Consider the following 15,000-nt stretch of genomic DNA (forward strand, 5'->3'; position numbering starts at 1 on the left):
CATGACACCACCACCACCAGCCTGAACCGTTGATACAAGGCAGGATGGATCCATGCTTTCATGTTGTTGACGCCAAATTCTGACCCTACCATCCGAATGTCGCAGCAGAAATCGAGACTCATCAGACCAGGAAACTTTTTTCCAATCTTCTACTGTCCAATTTCGATGAGCTTGTGCAAATTGTAGCCTCAGTTTCCTGTTCTTAGCTGAAAGGAGTGGCACCCGGTGTGGTCTTCTGCTGCTGTAGCCCATCTGCCTCAAAGTTGGAGGTACTGTGCGTTCAGAGATGCTCTTCTGCCTACCTTGGTTGTAACGGTTGGCTATTTGAGTCACTGTTGCCTTTCTATCAGCTCGAACCAGTCTGCCCATTCTCCTCTGACCTCTGGCATCAACAAGGCATTTCCGCCCACAGAACTGCCGCTCACTGGATGTTTTTTCTTTTTCGGACCCTTCTCTGTAAACCCTAGAGATGGTTGTGGGTGAAAATCCCAGTAGATCAGCAGTTTCTGAAATACTCAGACCAGCCCTTCTGACACCAACAACCATGCCACGTTCAAAGGCACTCAAATCACCTTTCTTCCCCATACTGATGCTCTGTTTGAACTGCAGGAGATTGTCTTGACCATGTCTACATGCCTAAATGCACTGAGTTGCTGCCATGTGATTGGCTGATTAGAAATTAAGTGGTAACGTGCAGTTGGACAGGTGTACCTAATAAAGTGGCCGGTGAGTGTATATGGAAAGGCACAACACTGGGGACTATATATATGGCGGAGACACAACACTGGGGGCTCTATATTTGGGGGAGGCACAACGCTGGGGGCTATATAAATGGGGGAGGCACAACACTGGGGGCCATTTGTAAGGGGAACAACACGGGGCCATCTATAAGGGGGGGCAAACTATAAAGAGGACAACACAGAGGAGGCATCTATAAGGGGAACTACACTGGGGATGTGTATATAATAGGGCATGCGCAGAGAGGGGGCATGTACTATAGTGGACTACACTTAGGGGGACAACAAGGGGGGGCATCTATAAGGGGAACTACACGGGGGGGATCTACTATAGCAGACTACACAGAGGGGGCCATATACTATAGGGCAGGGATAGGGAACCTTGGCTCTCTAGCTGTTGTAAAACTACAGCTTAAGCTTTACTGTCTACTCATGATGGGAGTTGTAGTTTTGCAACTACTGGAGAGCCAAGGTTCCATACCCCTGATATAGGTAATGCTTAGAGGGTGTCATCTACTATAAAGGGATTACACAGAGGGGGGCTCTCTACTATGGTAGATGCACATGGGGACATCTATGTGGAAGACTGAACCAAAGGACTATCTACAAGGTGTCTATATATATATATATATATATATATATATATATATATATACACACACACACACACGCATATGCTACAAATAGTCAAGGCTAACCACTAAAAGAGGGTGTAAAGAAAGGACCAATACAGATGCGCAGTTTGTAGAGAGATGAGGATGATGCCAGAGTGAAGAGCCTAATATGTCTGTTTGGCAGATTCTATGGATTTGTGGCTCAGAGAAGTTCTTATAATGGCCCTGGGCAGATGGAGAAAAAAATGAAAAGATGAAGGGAAGAACTCTGTTCAGAGAAGATGTCCCCTGTAAGTCACTAAATACATTTGCACTGTAATTTATATGTAGTATCGAGCCTGTGTAGAGCTGGGTGTGTTGGTTGGGTAGTGGTTGGTTGAGGTGTGTGTGTGTTGACATATAATCCACATAGCCCCCAATACAATAATAAAGGTTTGGGGGGGGGGGGGAATTAAAAAGCACACATATTTACCATGGCCTGAGGACAGGGATGGTGCTGTGCCTATATATGTATTTGCAATATATGGAAAGTAGAATTAGCAGCTAAACAAAAAATGGATGTAAAACTACACAATTATATGGATATTGAGTAATAAAAACTTTAATGGCTTTAATGATAGATTAACCCTACCATGCTTGAGTCCAAAAAAAAAAAAATAATAATATTGTATTTTCGTGGTCACTTTCATGTTCACTAGGGTCACAAATAGGGTCACAACAAAGAAAAGGAGGGTCTCAGAATGGCATGCAGTGATGTTTTTTTTACTCATTTTATCACTTTTTATTTGGATAGACTTGAACTGCAATACCAAACACAGACCATGAGCAAAAGTAGCACTATTTCTAGACAATGTGCAGATCTAACCAAATATGGATAATTTCTAGATGGATTTAGTGAACTTTTAACATATGTTAAATATTATTTTTAAGTCCTAAAACAACAATCTGATGGAAACATTAACATGAGTCCATGGCTTTTGCTTATCCTGTGGACAGTCACTCAGCTACATAGTTACATAGTTCACACCTCAAAGTCACTTGGAAAATGAGTGGGTATTAAAGATTGTGGTGGGTATCCTTAACTGTGTTTACTTGTACAGGGGATCTGAAATAGCGGGATAGAAAACCACTTCCTCGTCTAGGACATTTGCCAAAAAGTCTGGAGAATGATCCATGAGAAGCCTTCAAGAAATATCACTTAAAGACAATGTTTTGTGATTCTATAGAGAGTAATGCTATTATATTTAAAGATCAAGAACATTTTGTGGTAGAAGATTACATAGTGAATGGGGCTATACAAAGGTGCTAAATGCCTGACTATACATGACTCTCCCAGAAGTACATAGATCTTTGGCTGCTTGCATATGACTGGTGCAGCTAAGGGCTAATATAGGGTAAGATTTTAAGTGGAACTGCTCTATAAGAGAATATCTCAGTACTACTGAGGGTGACTAGTTTTAAGCATGGGTCCACCATCACATGCTTATGTCCGAATAAGGCATTTTAACTGGATTGAGGGCACATTCACACTATTCTATAGCCGAAGCCCCCACCGCTGCCCGGCATGGATCCCACCACCTGGCCGCAGAGATGACAAGAGAGCCTAATGTGCTCTCCTGTCATCTTATCTACTACTCACCTACTCCCCACGCTGACCGGCTTCACGCCCTCACCGGAAGTGGCCTGGACTACGCTGCTGGGAGAAGTTAGCGTAGTCCTGGCCACTTCTGGTGAAGATTAAGCCGATCAGTGCGGGGAGTAGGTCAGTAGTAGATGAGATGACAGGAGAGAACATCATGCTCTCCTGTCATCTCTGCGGCCGGGCGGCGGGGGGTGATCCGTGCCGCGATCCAGACTACGACATGTTCTTTTTTTTGCTGTGCAGGTCACGACACGGATCATGTGAATGGCCACATTCACTTCAATGGGCCCTAAAATTCTCTGTGGTTGCGCATCCGCGACCATGGAAATTTCACAGGATGTGTGAATAAGGCCTTATGTTTGGGAGATAACCCCTTTAAAGGGAATTTTTCAACTCTTTATAATGCTTATCAGGGAGGCATTGCTAAGCATGCATGCTTCCTCCCTCCCTATCCCTGCTTCAGCTTTCAGCACTGGGCCCTATGCATCAATCACTGGTAATATAGAAGGAGAGATGCGCTCCAGATTGCAGAAGCTTGCAGATTACCGATACAAGGTGCAGGACCCCTACCCAATAGGTAACGTTTACCCAGGGTAGTTGTGCTGGACAGGCACAACACTGTTAGACTATCTTCATTGAGGGGGCCTGGACTTTCGCCCACCGCAGCTTCACCTGATTACTCCACTCGGAAGAATACACTTGGCAGGCTCAAACAAATACAGGTATCTTAGAGTGCAGACCAGTCAGCAATAAAGCACAAGGTAGGACATAAGATGAATATAAACACGGTTTATTTAAGACAAATAAACGTGTTTTATGGCCTATTCGGCTATGACATTCAAAGACGTTCCATGAGAAGTGGCAGGACCAGCAATAAAATGCACTGATTTGTCTTAAAATAAACGATGTTCCTATACATCTTATATCCTACCTTGGGCTTTGTTGCTGACCAGTCTGCCCTCTAAGATACCTGTATTCGTTAGAACCTGCCAACTGTTCATCAACCAGTCAAGGCAGGATGGGTGGGGGAGGAGGCGGCATGCATACTGAGGATTATCAAGTAAATACACAAGGCTTAACCAAACAGTTGATGCTATACTTTAGGAGACATTATGCAAGCAATATTATCTTTTTTGGGCTACTGATATTTCTAGTAGCATCCTATTATCCTTAGGTTGTCATTTAAGGAACATAAAACGATCATGCTTACATTTCCTTACACAACCGAATGATGGCAAGGAAAGATTTATTTTCTCACTGTGAGGATCTGATTCCCTTAAAATAGTATGTTTGCACATGACCTGGCAGCACCATTCTCTCTAATCTTTTCTGAGTCAGCAGGCAGTGTGAGCATTCCTGGCATGCCTGTGGACAGTGGAATCAAAATTTACTGTCCCTTTTGGACCTTTGCCATAGAAAAGCAAGTGAATGTTTTAGAGCCAATGTGCACATGGTGAGCACAAATGATAGCCTTTCCCTGATATAATGGCATTTGGCCTTTGCAAAATTCAGATTTCACAAATCCCAGAATAGATGTAATTATATTCTTTCCAAATCTTACAGGTCAAAGGCATTTACAATATTTGTACTTTGTATGCCTCTGCATTGAATATACCACATGATAAAGGCTAAAATGAGACTCTTTTGGCCTCCACTGAGTAATGGGGGCTTATAGCTAAATCTATGGTATATGCCAGGAGTTTTTCCAGCTCATATGGGTCAAAGGGGTAGTGACTCTCCTTAAGGAATCTTAGAAAGAAAGGATATGTCTGCAGATGGGAAATCTTTTCTTTTGGAGAGATTGTTTGGCTTGGCATAAAATCCCCAGTCAATGTTCTAAGGCTCCTTGACTGAGCGAGACTTGACTTGAAGAGGTGTGAGAGCTATTTTGCATGTCCTTTTTTCATCTCATATGGTAATGTATCTTCCAAACGCCATGTCAAAGAGACCTTATCCTAAAAGTATCAGTCTACATTGCAAATGCACACATTTTAGAAAGTCATAACGAATAATAATTGATTCGTCCAAAATAATAAATAAGAGGTCAAAGCGGTATAGAGACAAGAGTCACTTCATTCTTTAAAAGCATTCAGGACTTATCTATGATGAAATAATCCATAGCTAGCAATAAAGAGGTTGCCATGTCTGGACAAACTTCTGTATTTAAAAGCCATCCCAGCAAATTCTTTTTTTGTTGATCATCTATTATACTAGGGGAATCTGTAAATGAGTTAATGTCAGATTCCCTTCTGCTCTATGGAAGTGAATGGTTAATGATAGTATACATGGTAGTCTAGGGAAATGAGAGGGTTAATTCCAGTATCCCTGATGATCTAGGGTAGTGAAGAAGTTGATGTATGAATACCTGGTGGCTTTTATCAATAAAAAGGTTAAAGTAAGGATCCCTGGCAGTGGGAGGTAGTAAGAGGACTATTCCTACATACATTGGGTCTGGTGGTTACTTCAGGCTGTAGCTTCCTGTATCTGATGTTTCTGTGACTTCTGATGTATTCTCTGGTTGGAGTTCTAGTTTCCTTTGTTCTCCACTTGTCCCAGGCAACCCTTAACTTGGTTTGCCATTTTTAATATGATCTTTTTCAAAGCATTGCAGTGTATATAACAGATTATTTACTTATAGAAGAAGTTATCTCAGCCCTAATCTGTCTGATGATGCAGCTCTTTCTTCGTTCGGTGCCCATCCTTGTATGCAGCCAGGCATCTGATCTGTCCATACAGTACATGGGTGCCGGTGGAGGAGCATGGGATGATACATCACTTTTGTATACTACAACAAGATGCAGACACCATGATCTTGTCGTCATGCCGCATAAGGGTATGTTCACACTGAGTAAATACGGCAGATCTCTCCGCTGTGCTCAGTGTGCCCCTGTGAGTGAATGAGAGGGCACGCACTCCTCCGCTGTCGCCGCTCTCCGCTGTCACTTCTTTAGGCAGAGAGCGGCAGCTGCAGAGGAGCGCACACTCTCCCATAGAAGGGCTATGGGACACTAAGACAGGCAGAGTTCCGCCTGTTTTACTCAGTGTGGACATACCCCAACAGAGGAATAGCCAAGAAGGGATCCACCAACCAGTGCTTCATTTTTCAATTGTATCAGTTTAGTAAGGACACTGATACAATTGAATTCAAGAATAAGCAGATGCCTCTTCTCATAAGCATCCTGAGCCAGCTTTTGTTTTAACATCTAATTTGGAAGAACTGACCATATGCCACCTATATGTGGACCTTTTTGTCAATTGTGTTATTCCTGTGCTGCAGCCACCACCACAGGAATAACACTCCTTTTGTTTGTGGTGGTGGCTGCAGCAGGGTCAAAATGGTCCATCCAGCAACGATATGTAAAGCAGAATCCAAGGCTATCAAAATTCGAGGCTATTTCGACATGCGCAGTACAGCAGAGATAGGATACTGCTGTACTGTGCATGCCCACCAAAACGAAAACATTAGAGCGGCTACTCAGAGCCAGGACCGCTTCTGGATGATGATTCTATGACACAGGGCTGTGAATCACGTCCATAGAGGTGTAATTACAGTGAAACCCAGCCTCGGGAACATGACTACTTGGACCTGAAGAAACTCCCAAATGACTAGATGACATCAATTGTTCCTACTTATATGGCCCTACTGCACAGGAGACACCAAGGAGGAAGGTATGTGTCTTACCTTCCTTGTCTGCACCATTTCGGTGCAGTTAGTCTTTTGCGCCACAGTCCAGTGAGACCATTAGGAGCACTGGGGCACCCGTTAGGAGCACTGCCCACCCCCATAGCGCCAATCCGCCCCTATCTAATGATAATGAATAGAGTGGGACGGATGGGGGTGGGCAGTGCTCTGCAACAGCACGGATGAGGAAGGTAAGAGAGCTATATCAGCAGGTTAGATTTGTCTCACCTACTGACAGTTCCCCTTTATATTTTTTCAACTATTTATCCACTAGAAGGAAAGTAAGTTAAATTTGTCAGACAGCCTTTCTACTCTTTAAGTGTTGGAGATAACAGCAGGTCAGAGACAAACCTTAGGAAGCAGCTGATACCAACTATAGAGAGAGAAGTGCTCCCAAAAGGTAGTTTGCAGGAAAACTTATTTTGTCTGTCTACAAATGTGGAGAAATCTAGAGCTCACAAAGCAAACTGCAGAAGTTGTAAAACAAAACTTTAAAGTATAGACCTATAGAGAATTTCCAACCTCAGGTGGTTATCCATACACTTACCTGCCACATCACAGTCCTGATACTGAAAAGTGTGAAGACCCAGTATGGTGGTGCTTGGGTCTGAGGAGGAGCCTGAGAGTGAGGAAGGTAAAGATTGACATTCTGACAATCTGTTGGATTATTCCAATAAATTACAACTGATTAAAAACAAATGTCACCATAGTGGTATGTTGGATAATTGGCTCTTTTGGCCAAACCAACCATATTATAAACTGTCACTGTAAGGCTGGGTTCACACTACGTATATTTCAGTCAGTATTGTGGTCCTCATATTGCAACCAAAACCAGGAGTGGATTAAAAACACAGAAAGGATCTGTTCAATGTTAAAATTGAGTGGATGGCTGCCATTTAATGGCAAATATTTGCTGTTATTTTAAAACAACGGCTGTTATATTGAAATAATGGCAGTTATTTACTGTTATATGGCGGCCATCCACTCAATTTCACCATTATATGAACAGAGCCTTTCTGTGCTTTCAATCCACTCCTGGTTTTGGTTGCAATATGAGGACCACAATACTGGCTGAAATATACGTAGTGTGAACCCAGCCTATGCTAGCAATGACAGTTATAATAAGGTAACTCCACTAATTTCACTGTATTCTACTAAATTCACCCCACGTCAGCTGCACTGAGAATATGCTGGATCCAATGCTCAAATTCCCACAACATTTTTTATGTACCATTTCATGATCCAGCTGTTCAGTGGTGAACAGTGTGGGAAACTGATGTGTAGCTTGTGGAAAATGCTATGATATAAAACACTGAGGTCATGTTAAATGAACTGATACGTAATGCAGGACAGTATCATGGATGAAATGTTATAGTTACCCACATATGAGATACAGTTTACGCATACCCACTGCTGCCAGGCAGCTCTTTATACTGAGATATTCTCATTTGTAGCTTAGTAACATTATGAACTTAATAGTTAGTGCTTATTTTAATGAAATTATACTGAGGGTAAAGAAGAAATGGGTTTTAAATATAAAGAATTGGTGGAATTTAGCAGCAGATTTTAATCTTCACGTTACTGAAAAAGGAATCCAGAAGAAATCCACATCTACCGAGGGTGTCTACCTAATGAGGGGCAATACCTACCTACTGGGGACATTTATCTAATGAGCAGGATTTATCTACCTTCTGGCTGCATCTACCTAATAATAGAGGGAATTACGTACTATGTAAAAATAACGTCCGTATTTTATAACAATGGCCGTTATCTTGAATTGTATCTTGTTTTCACAGCTACGGCCATTGTTATGAAATACTGTAGTTGATTTTACATAGTGTGAACCTGGCATTAAACTGTACATATACATTAAATTATCTACCTACTGGGGGTGTCTACCAGAGATCAGCAAAGTAAATCCTACTAGGGGTATCTGCTAGAGATGACATTTTATATAATTTTTGCTAAATTTGTTAATCACAAAAAAGTAAAAAAAAAAAAAAAGTTAATTAACTTGTCCGCACTCCCCCATTGTCCTCTTGTATATCTGTAACTGCATTCATCCCAATCAGGCAATCAATGACTCAGGGACAGCGCGATGGCCAGTGATTGGCTAGGTGGGAGCAAGGACAGGTGAATAAACCATTTTAGGGGGGGGGGATTTTGTTGATGAATTTAGCAAACATTTGCTCTGTCATCTCTAGTAGACACCCCCCAGTAGGATTTGCTTTGCTACTCTGTAGTAGACACCCCCAGTAGGTAGATAATTTCCTCCTAGATGCCCAAGTAAGTATAGGTAGGTAATTTATTTTATTCAAAATTTACAGTTTTGGTTTATAAAAAAAATCAATATAGATAAGGCTATGAAAGTCCTTAAAGAGCATATGCTTTGCGCATATTATGGTGCCAAAACACCCTAATGTTTATTGAGACACAAGAGTGACAGCCCACACAGCCACTCATTGGCCACGTTGCTGCCTCTCAGTCAATCATTGCCTGAGTGGGCTGGAGGCAGCTGAAGACACGGAAGAGGACAGTTTGGCCAATTGTAGAATGATATCTTACTCAGCTAATCAATGACTGACTGAGAAAGGACAGCGCTCTTGTGTCTCGAGAGTGACAGCCCACTCAACCAATCACTGGCCTCCTTATGTTGGAGGCAGCTGAAGACATAAAAGAGGACAACAGGGGAGCATGGACAAGTAAGTATAGATTTGCTAAGGTTTGGTTCGCGAAGTTCACGGATCTTGTGTTAAAATTTTTGGAATATTGCTAACCGAATTTTAAAACGATTTGCTTATCTGTAACCTACTGTACATTTGTATAAGTACAAATGTACACTTTTATGTTTATTTGGGTTATTCTAAACATTTTGCCTTCTATCCAGCTATAACCTAATAAGGGATAATTCGCACACATATCTTCAGCATATTCACAATGACAGCAAAGTTCCTATTTAGGAGAATCATCATCATGATAGTCAAACTTTGTTTATATTCTTAGATCTGAGATAGTGATGCTCTGCGTCTGCACATTTCTATCCTACTCCAGTGTTCAACTTTGTAGTTTCATAAATAAACTGATTACTGATCTGCATCCAAGTTGTCCTTCCCATGAAAGGGGGTTATGATGATAAATATACAGAAATGATGTTAATATTCTATAAAGGGACATACAGTATAAAAGGATATATAAAAGCATCAACACTGCTTTCTGCTTGAGAAAGCATGGGGTTGTTAAATCTGAGAAAGTTGTTCTGGATGGCCAGGAGTTTTATAACTAGCATTTCTACTGATGGAGCTGCTTTTGGGTCATATAGTAGAGGTTTACAGATTTTGAAGGAATTTATGTGATTTAAAAAAACATCTCCAAATTTTACTAGTGGTCATGCTACTGGCTGTAGTGATATCTCCAAGGTGGAGGTTTTTCTTTTGCAACAGATCACTCCTCTAGATAATATACAGTATCTAGATTCTATTATGTCTATCTTCCTAAATACAGCAATAGAAAAATGTTATCCAATTGAATTTTTTTTTCTAAAATCTATCAGATGCCTTAATGTTTATTCTGTGTGTCAAAGTAAGAAAACAGAATGATAGGATGATATTGAAAAAAAATATTTTAAATATATTTAGATTAGGGATGAGCGAATCGAACCATAACGAACCAGATTCGTTACGAACTTTACAAAAAGTTTGGTTTGCTACCGAACTTTGAGAAAGTCCGTAACGAATCTGGTTAAAATAACAATAACAAATAAAATCACAGAATAGACCAGGATACAAGGGATTATTACTCTTATAATCCCTTGTATTCTGGTTTTCTGTGAAAATCAAGATGTGTGACGTCACCCCTGTTAGCAGAGGTGTAGCTAGGCTCTCCTGCACCCGGGGCAAAGATTCAATTTGGCGCCCCCCCCCTTGTGTGCGCAGTAAGCACAGGGGGGGGGCATGTTGTCCCTTCACTGCTGGTATATAATATATATTTTTTTTTTTCTTAAATGAAGTTTAGATAAGCGATTGTTCAGATGAGCGATTCGCTCATCTCTACTGGCAGCACTAGTGTGGTGTTCACAATATGGGATACATAATGTCATATTTACTGTGTACCTGGAATGTTTTTATGAAGAATGATTATCAGGCAGCTCTGGGCTCCATCACTATTTTTTAAAGTACTTCCATTTTTCCCATTTAAAATTTGGTCCCTAAGTACCTTAATGGAGGTGCCGTTGTCTCCGCTCCCTGCTGTCTGTACCTGAGGAGGCGCCGTTGTTTCCGCTCCCTGCTGTCTGTACCTGTGAATTAGGAGGCGAAGCTTCCTGATCTATTTCCAGTGTGACACCCAGTGTAATGTGATTCTATGGTGGCGTCTCCTAATGCACAGGTACGCTCAGCAGTAGAGTTGATCGAAACTAGGGAAATCCTAGGTTCAATCAGACTCGAACATTCACAAACCTGCCGCATTTGATTGCTGATGCCTTCTAGGTCCGTATGGAAGGAAGAGACAGCCCTATTACCTAGGCTGAATCCCAGAATTCCAGGCAGTACTCGGGCACTCTCCTCCTTCCCCACGGACCAGGCAGGCATCAGCAATCAAATGAGGCAGGTTTGTGAATGTTCGAGTTCGATCAACCTAGGATTTCCCGAGGTTCGATCAACTCCACTTAGCAGCGGAGACAGCAGTACTACAGCAGCAATACCTCCAGAAAGGTATTCCATCACGAAATTCAAAATAGAAATAATTTAGAAAAAAGACTCTTGTATCATGGTCGCTGTATATACTGATACAGGTGCTTTATAGATTGGTGTAGGGAACCTTGGCTCCCCAGCTGTTGCAAAACTACTACTCCCATCATTCATGGTCAGTCAAAGCTAAAACTTTGGTTGTCCAGACATGATGGGAGTTGTAGTTCTGCAACAACTGGAGAGCCAAGGTTCCCTACCCCGGCAGATAGTAGGGGAGGTTTATATAAATGTGATATATATTTGGAGAGGGCAGTTATTAAGGGGTTAAATATATAATAATGTTCAACCAGACCAGACTCCAAAATAGACACTGGACACTCTCTTGTGTGTCTTCCCCCATCCCAGACTGGTGTCACCTGTACCCCCTTGCCCCCCTCCCCACTCCAGACTTGGCACCCTTCATCCCCCTCCCCAGACTGAGCACCCCTGATTGTACTCCCCTTTCCACACACCTGTATTTTTTTTTCTTCCTCCTCCATAGTGCACAGTGTACATACAGAACCTGCGGTGACATCAAAGTTACATGTCAAGGTCCTTCACCATCTACACAGTAACTTTGCTGTACTGTCTCCTGGCTGGTGTTTAGCCCTGATTTGCGCAAAATCTCGGTAAAAATGCAGCGATTTTGCGCAAATTATAGGTAAACAGCAGCCAGGAGACGGTACAGTATGGGAAATACTGTAGCCCACAATGGGAAGAACATTGTCTCTGCAGTGCAGCAGAGAGGGTTGAGTCATACACCTTGTATGGCACATGTGATAAACCTCATAGTGCACAGGTTTCTTCGAACATTTCCTGCCAATTGTTGATCGCTTTTGAGGACGCGACTCTGTTTGTGAGCAGACATGACTATGGATTCAACAACATCATCCCACTCGTCCGTGTTCTGGAAAGTGCGCTGAACAACATCATCAGCGAGGATTCCCAGGCCACCACTCCAAGGCTGAACATCCTCCTCCTCCTCCGTCAATTGTCTGTTCTCAACCATACTAGCCTGGGTGCAATCAGGTACTGCCACTTCCTCCTCCTCAAATAGTCTGTTCTCAACCATACTGGGCTGGGTGCAATCAAGTGGTGCCGCCTCCTCCAATATTCTCTTCTAAACCATACTGGGCTGGGTGCAATCGAGTGCTGCTGCCTCCTCCTCCTCCGTCAATTGTCTGTTCTCAACCATACTGGGTCCAATACAGAACTATTATTGGTGCTGTTTCCACTGTCAAATGTCTGTTTTCCACCCTACTGGGTCCAAGGAACTTTGTGTCCTATGTCCCGTGTAATCACTTACACCTTGGCTAATTTTTTTTTCACTATTTTTGCACTTTTCATTGTAATAGCAACTGCAACTAAACAAAACTATACCCTATTAGACTTCCACTATTGTAGCTGCAATTATTCATCAGTTATAGCAAGTTTTGTTTTACGTTCGATTCGTAGGAATCCGAATTTCACGAAAGTTCGCCGGATTGAACCGAACCCAACTTTTTAAAAGTTCGCTCATCCCTAATTTAGATTACATATCATTAAAATAAAGTTGAAGTTTTGTAACCCTAAAAAATGGGCAAGCATTTGGAACTTAGTGTCTTTGATTAGAGGCAAATAGTGATGGTTAGACTGGGACTGAGCAGGTCTTGTGAGTGTTACTGGCATGCAGTACCTACCAAAGTGGTTTAAGGGAGCACCACTAGTGAACACAAGTGTAGTTAAGCCCAGTTTGTCTGCTTTGATCCCAAAGAACTATTGCCAAATTGTTACTCAAACAAGGTGTCATGTAGCTGCATTGGGGACATATAGCTTCAGATTAGTAAGAGTAAAATTGATTTATGAGAATCATAGTGGTGTCCCGCCTCTGCCACTGAATGGCTGAGCGTGCTTGTTACGTTACATCTCAGAACCCCGAAGCAGAAGCACAACAGGGACCGAGGCAGCAGAGTAGGGGCAGCAGTGTGGGAGCCAGGAAGGTAAGTGTATGTTATTTTCACTCACCCGCTCACTCCGCATTTTGCAGAAAGGGGTCCTTGCCAGACAACCCATTTAAATGGGTTATCCAGAAAGTAGAAAAGTTTTTACCTGTTCCCTTCCCTATGTGCTTCCTCCCTCTGGCCATTCTTCCCTCTGGAGATGGGGGTGTGTGCATTTTTAATAGCTGCATGATTTTACTGAAGCCACTGCGACATCGGGCAGCTATAGGATATTGCATGAGAGTGTTCTTTCACACGCACTGGCCATAACATGCATCTGCTCCCCTAGCATCGCGGAAGTAGAGGGAGGAAAGATGGAGTAGAGGGAGGTAGAGGGAAGAAATAGAGCACTGGACAGCAGAACAGGTAGGACCAGCTTTCTGGATAATCCCTCTGCTGTTAACGTCTTGAAGGGGTTATCCAGAATTTTAATTTTTTTACATATTGCTGGCCTGTTTGTATGGTAACATATTAAACATCTTATTCTGACCTCTTTGTGCTCCCCTGGTTTCCTATGTGCTTCCCCGATATCCATGTTTTCCAGGTGGTCCCCAGGCAGTATTCTCCATCTGCACGGAGCTGGCAGCCTGAGGGAGATGAGAGCAAATCATTTTTTCTTTGTACGAAGCAAAACGAGTCTGATTTGCGTATCTCTTGAGAGTGTCCATGCCTCAATAAGTTTTAGAATTTTCCGGAGCGCCTACAGAAAAGGCAGGTGGCATTATATATATATATATATATATATATATATATATATATATATATATATATAAAACATGAAACAGACCCTGGTTTTCTCCTTTAAAAACAACCATAATCAAGTCCTTTACAATATAGTTCATTCAACCACATGGTTCTAACCCATACATCCATCTGCTCACCATAACCCGCAGATGAAAGGAAGGCATTCCATAATAGAGATGTGATCCCAGCTGTGTAGTGTGAAGTAAACAGAGCTACCACATACATTCAGAGATAAATAAACTTCTGATCATGATATAATAGTATTGTCAGATAGTGGCAGGTTATTTAAGGTCTGGAGATCAATACATCCAGACAATATGGGATGCACAGCTTCCTACTATGCTTAGTAGTTCTAGTATTTTTGTAAATTGTTATTATTATTAAATATGTTCTGAGCAAAAAGAAAAAAGTGCACCCAAATGAATGTATGAATTGCACAGGTATATCACTGCAGTGTCCGAGTACGCAATCTACTTACTGGTGCAGAATATAGGTGTCAGGGGCCAGCTACGGCTATCGCGCTTGGCTCCTGACACTAATGCCAGCGAAGTGCCTGAGGGATGCGTCGATGTTTGGATAGTCCTTAAACTTTTTCATTTTTTTTCACTTTTTGTTATGTTACAGCCTTGTGCTAGAAAAAGTAAAGTTCTCCTCATCACCATTCTGCACTCAGTAACCTATAATGAAAAGGTGAAAATAGAATGTTATAAATCTTTGCTAATTTTTAAAAAAAACAAAACTAAAATACTGCATTGGCATAAATATTTAGACACAATTCCAGCCGCCAGTCTTCTTGGTTATGAGGCTGCAAGGTTTGCACTCCTAGATTTGGAGACTTTCTGCCATTCTTCTCTGAAGATCCTTTTAAGCTGCTCTGT

General features: G+C 42.0%; 1 long non-coding RNA gene across 1 annotated transcript; it reads right to left on the reverse strand.

Annotated features, from left to right (window-relative positions):
* Positions 1–7,248: 7,248 nt before the first annotated feature.
* On the reverse strand, positions 7,249–14,678 carry LOC138799422 (uncharacterized). Its single transcript, XR_011364261.1, has 3 exons — positions 14,601–14,678; positions 13,869–13,965; positions 7,249–7,294 (listed from the first exon to the last, which is right to left on the reverse strand). It is a non-coding gene; the product is annotated as an uncharacterized lncRNA (long non-coding RNA).
* Positions 14,679–15,000: the final 322 nt, after the last annotated feature.

The sequence above is a fragment of the Dendropsophus ebraccatus genome, chromosome 8, assembly GCF_027789765.1.
Source record: "Dendropsophus ebraccatus isolate aDenEbr1 chromosome 8, aDenEbr1.pat, whole genome shotgun sequence".
NCBI classification, from domain to species: Eukaryota; Metazoa; Chordata; class Amphibia; order Anura; family Hylidae; genus Dendropsophus; species Dendropsophus ebraccatus.